Source organism: Nycticebus coucang, chromosome 9, assembly GCF_027406575.1.
Source record: "Nycticebus coucang isolate mNycCou1 chromosome 9, mNycCou1.pri, whole genome shotgun sequence".
NCBI lineage: Eukaryota > Metazoa > Chordata > Mammalia > Primates > Lorisidae > Nycticebus > Nycticebus coucang.
In genome coordinates this window covers 48,518,355-48,525,513 of record NC_069788.1, presented here as the reverse complement: position 1 = coordinate 48,525,513, position 7,159 = coordinate 48,518,355, and the positions used below count along the sequence as shown (strand labels likewise).

Sequence of the window (7,159 nt, the reverse complement as noted above, 5' to 3'; positions counted from 1 at the left end):
ACCTCAAACTCTTGGGCTGAGAAGTCTCTTGCCTTAGTTTTTCTATTTTTAGTAGTGACGGGGTCTCGCTTTTGCTCAGGCTGGTCTAGAACTCATGAGCTCAAAAAATTCACCCTCCTTAGCCTCCCAGAGTGCTAGGATTATAGGCGTGAGCTACTGTGCCTGGCTCTGTTACGGTTTGAAGCATTGTATCAAGTTGGTTTTCACCTTGAAAACATATTTTGAACTCATTTAACTGAGCAGTTAAATCCACTAACAATGCTAAATCTGTCAGGTTCATCATCAACTTCTAGCACAAATTTGGTTTCTGATACCACAAACCACTTGATAACATGCTGCAAATCATAAAATCTTTTCAACATTTGGTCTCGATTTAACCATCTTACTTCTGAAAAGTAAATGATGTTACCATAGTCTGCATCAATACTTTTAAGGAATTCCTGAAATTGCTGATGATTCAATCCCTTAGCCCTTATAAAATTCACAATCTTGTTGCCAATTTGCATGACATTATCCATTTTTAAAGCTTTTGTGCATACATTTTCTTTCAGTTTTTTTTTTCCGCATAAAACAAATTTTATGAAGGATCCTTCATAAACAAATTAACTGAAGGATCCTTCCTGGGACAAGTTAATTGCCTTTATAAAAGAAAAAGAGAAAAAAAAAAAACCCAGAAGAATAGAATAGAATGAAATTCCAGTGTTCCAAACCAGCTTGTTATACATCAGTGTAAACCACAGTGTCCTGGCAAATGACATGTTTTCATTTTGTCTCATCCTAGAGCTCAAATTCTGATTCATTTCAGCAGAGACTCCACAGGCAACTAGAAAGATTGTGGTATTAAAATATTCATTTATACTTTTGTGGTAGATTTGACAGTGGTCTTATTTCTGGGCAAGCCTGAAACCATACAAGGTTGAAAGCATAACTTAAATGGGTGCTGGAACTCAAAGGAGAAAAAGTACAGAAAAAGAAAAAGGGAAAATATCCTCTGGGAATAGCCAGGGTATTTAAAGGAAACATAAGAATGCCAACAATATTTAAACCCCTTTTTGGGAATTTTTTTTGGCTTAAAATATTTCACTCTAAATGAATTTATGTCAGCTGTCAATGAAAGAATGTCACTAATACACTGTGAACATCTTTTGCAATGTAAATCTATGCCCTTTTTTTTTTTAACATGGTGAACTTCAACCGAGTAATCATTACAACAAATGTTATAGTCTAAAGCTCAAACACATTTTAGCAATTTTGAAATTGAATTGCATACAAACCAAGTAAAATTTATATCATAACAAATATTTCCACTTCAGACTGTGGGGACACTTGAGCCTTCCACATTGATCTCAGGGTCTTTCTTGCAGGTGCTTTCCTAAGTTATCGAGGTCATCTTCAGCTTCACTTTCAGTCTCCTTAGGCTCTGGCACTGCCTCTGGTTCTTCTGGTGCTGATGTGGTTGTGGCAGCAGCAATGGCTGCAGGGGTTACAGGAGCTGCAGCAGCTGCAGCCATACCTTTTCCTTCTTGTGATCTTTGTGCTTGTTGTGCTTCTTATTCTTTTTGTGTTTCTTGTCCTTCTTTTCCTTCTTTTTCTTTCCACCTCCTTTTTTTTTTTTTTTTAAAATATGTGATCCTTTACTCACTGTAGATATTCAGATCCATAAAATTAGCTTATAATTAAATCCCCAAATTTCTATTATGCCAAATTTCAGGTTTATTTTTACCTATTTTTCATCTTTCATACTTTATACTGAGCCCAGATATCAGGACTATTAAGAGATGCACCTGGGACTTGTCAGAACCAAATGTGATCATTAGCCTCTTCTCACAAGTTTTCCCTACAGCTGTTCCCTCCTCCCCCGTGGGGAAAAGTATGTAGGAAGCATTTTTGTTTATTTATATTTTATTGGATATTGTTCTAAGACTAAAGGTAGTGGTGAGAGGTATGGGCGGAATAAATAAGCATGACATTTTCTTTTTTTACTGTCACCTGTATGCCAGACACTGCATACTGGAGCTTGCAAATGTTATCACTAATTCTCAAAACAATCTTCAAGAAAACATTGTTATCAAATGATGGAATTAATTCTCAGAGAGGCTAAATTACTTTCCAAGAATTATGTGATTAACAAGTGACTGAACAAAATAGGATTTAAATCCAGTATGTATTTGATTTCAAAAATCATGTTTTTACTTATGCTGTATCAGTATTTTCCACATGAAGTGATTATAAGTGTTATGTGAAAAATCATTCATTACTTAGTCTAAGTTTTATTTAACATAATTATTGCCTAAGATATAACAAAATATGTTTATGTTAAGTCCAGTAAATTTTAAAAATACATATATACATCTAATAGGTAAAACACAGTTTTGACCAAAATCCTAAGTATAGTGCACAAATGTCTGGGTCTTTAAAATCACCTCACCACACCATGTTGAGAGAAAGCGTCCCTCTCTAGTCTCTCGTCCTAGAATTAAGTGTGGCTTTGCCAGCTTCTGCCGGGAGCTGAAGCACTGAAAGCCAGGCTGCACCTTTCCATGCAGAAAAGCACCAAATGCTTGTGTGTCATCTCTGCTGCAGCTCACCCTCAGGGTCCTCATGCCCTGTCGCGGCCCGCCGGTCGATGGGTCTCAATCTGAGGGTGCTCAGGGTGAACGACACAGGTTGGTTGAAAGGTCGACGCAGGATGACAAACTGTCACACACCACGAGTGATGATGGGAACAGTTGTACTTTACTGATTTTTAAGTCTGGTATTTATACATTTTCTTTCCAGGGTTTAAACAATGTAATCATTATTTTGCTTATGCTTGTAAATTATCTTTGTGTCTCCATATGTGGTTTATCATGCACTATATATTTTCAAGGTTTTGCTTTCTGGAGGGAGGTGCCGGAGGGACGTAGTTTATTTTTTCAAGGTTTTTGCTCTAGGGAGGTGGTTTTATCAGTAACACCTGGTTGCTTCCCCTTATCTAGGAATGTCAAGGTTTGTGACTTCTCTTAGTTCTGTAATTGGTCTCAGTTTCTTATGATCTCTTTTAAAAACAGCTGAACATATTCTTTTATGTATAATGCTTGACTACTTTTATATATATTTTCTATGTATTTTTACTCTTATTAGTAACTATATTTTGATTCATTGTTTGTTAAACATTAAACTACTTTATTGATTTGTGTTACATATGAAAATTAGTGAAGTAAGATGTTTTTCTAAGTAAAGTTTTACTGCAGGAGGTGTCATGTTGGAACATCTTGTTTGCTGTGCCTGCATTGTCTCAAGTCACTGACATTTATGGTAGGGACGTGCTGTTGACCAGGCTTACTTGGAGCCACTGAGTTCGGCACAGCCATTCTTGCTGTGTTTAATTGTGGATCAGTAAGTCATTATGTTTATTCTTAGTTTCTCAAAACAATCAGGCATTCAGCTCAACAAACAGGTTTCAGGGTAAAGGTTTCTTAGGCTTTTATGCCGCACCTCGTGAGTCATTACGTTCACTAAAAGGCATGCTAGGCAACTTATGCGCTGCTGTCGCATACCGGGGGCGCTGGGGGTTTCGCTCCGGGGAGCACATACCACCTACTCACGCATTTTATAATGCGGACAGCGCCACTTCACCCCGGCTAGATGCCGGGGGTGCGGCAATGCCCTCAGCCCAGCTTTAGCCAAACCTGAGCAGCTGCCCCAGCTCACCCCAGAAGCCCTGTTCTCTTTAGCTGCCTTCTCACTGCCTCCTTGATGTCCTCGTCACGCAGGCTGTAGATGAAGGGGTTGAGGAAGGGGATGAGCACTGAGTAGACCACTGCCAGGGGCCAGTCACGGTCCAGCCAGTAGGTCTTCTTCAGTCACATGTGCATGAAGAGGATGCTGCTGTAGAAGGTGATGACCCCGCGAGGTGGGAGGTGCACGTGGAGAAGGCCTTCCTCCTGCCCACGGCTGAGGGCACCTGGAGCACTGCGCTGATGATGTGCACATAGAAGCTGAGGATCGGCAGGAACTTGGCCAGGATCTTGCTGGAATTTATCCAGCAAAATCCACTAGGATGTTGATAGATGTGTCAGTGCAAGTCAAGCTCAGAATGGGAGGGAAGTCACAAATGATGTGCTGAATGAGACTGGGGCCACAAAATGGGAGGCAAGAGACCAAGGAAATTTCAGCCACTGTCCCAGCCAAGCCTCCTGACCGCAATCTTGGCACAGAGTGCTGGGGTCATGAGGGTGGAGCAGTGCAGGGGCGGCAGATGGCTAAGTACCTGTCATAAGCCATAGCTGCCAGGAGATAGCTAACACTCAGTGGCTCCAAAAGAATGAAATGATCTGCAGGAGACAGCCAGAAAAGAAATGGTCTTCCCACAGAGCAAGTTTGCCAGCATCTTGGGGATGGTGGCAGCTGTATAGCCAAGCTCCCCAAGAAGGAGAATGTACTGACAAAGTGGGACATGGGTGTGGGAAGCTGGGAGTCCAGGCAGATCACCAGGAATATCAGCAGATTTCCCCATAGAGTAGTGAGGTAAATGAGAAGTAGCAAGATAAAGAGATTAGTCTGGACACCCTGGAATAGGGAAACGCAAGATGATGAATCCTGTCACCTGGCTCCAGTTTCCTGTGCCCATTGCCCACCATTCATGTCCCTAGAACATGAAGCACAGAAGGACAGGTTGAGCCACAGAAGTCCTAATAGGAAGGCAGCCCTCAAAGTGCTATTGCTCTCCCCAGTTTACCTGCAGAGTATGGTACATCCTAGAAATGCTTGTAGAGGCTGGAATTTCAATTCCATCCCTCCCTGCAGCTCCAGTCAGCAGCCTGTTTTAGAATATCCACCTTATTAATAATTAAACTTAAAATGTCTTTTTTAAGACACATTTTTGGCCTGTATAATCCATTCTGTAACCTAGTTGTCCTGCTTAGTGGAACTATAGGGTTAAATATTCTTCATCCAAGGATTATGTTATGATTTATACATATTTTTGTCTAAGGTGAGGAGGGGGACATAACTTCAGAGATTATCTTATTCACTATCTTCATCCACCTCCTTGATCTGAATTTCTTGCCAGTGATGTGCTTGGCGTTAGGCTTTTAGCCTTATTGACTAGTATAGCTGGTGAATAGTTTGTAGAGGGTGAATGAGACTTGACAGGGGATGGATGGAGGTGCTGGGGGCTTTTTAGCTGCTGGCTCAGGAGATCCGGAAACAGACTGGGAGGATGAGACCATCCTTATGGACTGTGGGCTTGGTGAGGCAGCCTTTTTTGTCTTTTTAGGTTCTGGAGTCCTGGAGACTCTCCTAATGGGCCTAGTACTTGGAGATGGGGACTGCCTTCTTTGGGATGATGGCAATGCTCCTCTTTGAATAGGTGGAGGACTTGAGGGGGTCTGAGGATCTGCAGGCCTTGGTGAGTGCGAATGTGATTTGTTTGGTTGTGGTGACTGGGCTTCCCGGGTAGAGCAGCTTGGGGAAGATCCTTCTCTATGCTTTGATAATAATGAAGGTGATCGTCTGTTGGTGATTGGGGAGCTTCTTTGCTGGGGAGATGGAGAGTGATAGACTTGACACTTTGTTGGTGGAGATGGTGATGCCCTTCATTTAGGAAGGGGAGGGGAAGAAGCTATTCTTCTCTTTGAAGGTGGAGAAGGGGAGTATCTTCTCTGTATTGGAGGAAGAGTATGTTCTAGGAGAAGGTGAGAGCTGATGTGAGGAAGGAGAAGGAGTCTTTCATCATGGTGGTGGTGTAGGAGACCTGTACCTTTGAGGAGGAATAGCAGGAGAAGGTTAAAGTCTCCTAGTGGGTGGTGGGGAGGAACTTCTTCATCTACCACGAGGAGAAGTCTTTTTGGCACTTTCTTGGCAATGGAGTGGTGCTCTGGGAAGTGGAATCTCTCTGCCACCTACCTTCCTCACCATTTACACATGGGATCTTTTGGGTCTTTCATCTTCTGAGGAGGAGAAGGAGCCAGAATCAGATGAAGACTGCTAGTTCTGTCATCTGTATTGGAGTCGCCACAGCACAGAATCTGCTGCAGCCATTTTGCCACCTTTATCTTCTTCTTATTCAGATAACTCTACTTTTCTAGGCTTCAGTGCTGGTGCTAGTGAAGGGGACTCTCTTTTCTCAGTACCTTTATGTTTTGTCATTTTACCTGAAGTTCTCCCTGGGGACACAGAAACATGAATTTTTCTTGTATGATTTGAACACTGGGGTGTTGGGGAATGCCGAGTTTTTGGTGGTGGAGTTGCAGGATGTGATGGCCTGTGACTTTGCCTTGGAAGACTTGCTGAAGGAGATAACCTACAAGTTTTTCCAGAGAGGCTGGATGTCCTCTTGGAACGGTTGTTTGGCAGTGACCTGAACGAGAAGAGAATGATGAGCTACTCCCAGATAAATATGCTCATGAATGCCTTCTTTGTCTTACTGGAGATCTACTCCTTCTAACCGTTGGTGGAGTTCTTCTTTGAGGAGATGGGCACCTTCTTGGGCTAGGCCACCTTGCAGGTGAGTATGATCTTCATCGGGATCTATGATGCTGTGTAGGTTAAGTATGAGAAGGAGAGTGAGATCTTGTCTGAGATCTTGTCTGAGATCTTGATTTGGAATGTGACTGAGATCTTGGTTGGGTCTTTTCCTTTTCAGAATTTTTTTTCTGAAGAAGGTTCCTTTTTTTTCAGATAGAGTCTCACTATGTCATCCTCAGTAGAGTGCTGTGACATCACAACTCACAGCAATCTCAAACTCCTGGGCTTAAGCGATTCTCTTGCCTCAGTCTCTCAAGTAGCTGGGACTACAGGTGCCTGCCATAATACCTGACTAGTTTTCTAGTGCACTTAGCAGGAGGGGCCACAGTTCTCCCATAAATTCTTTAGCATTTTTTCCATTCAAAAACCCAGGTTGATTTTGGAGTCTGAATTCTTCACTTCCAGCAGGTTGAATATAAATTTAATCACAACATCATCTTCAAACCCAAGGATTTCTGTTACTCGCTTTGTTATCCAAGGCTTTATAACCTCCAAATTTACTTTGCTCATGTCTACCTTTTTTTCTAGGTATTATGCAGACTTCAGCTGCTTCAGTAGTTTTTTCTGTTTGTTGTTGAACCTATTATCCTGTTCCACACTTGTTCCACAGAAGAATCCTGCATCTGTCTTGCTGCCTAGCTAGGAGATT

General features: G+C 42.1%; 1 pseudogene; it reads right to left on the bottom strand.

The window, feature by feature from the left end:
- Positions 1-1,284: 1,284 nt before the first annotated feature.
- LOC128594689 (serine/arginine repetitive matrix protein 1-like) lies at positions 1,285-6,648 on the bottom strand (annotated as a pseudogene).
- Positions 6,649-7,159: the final 511 nt, after the last annotated feature.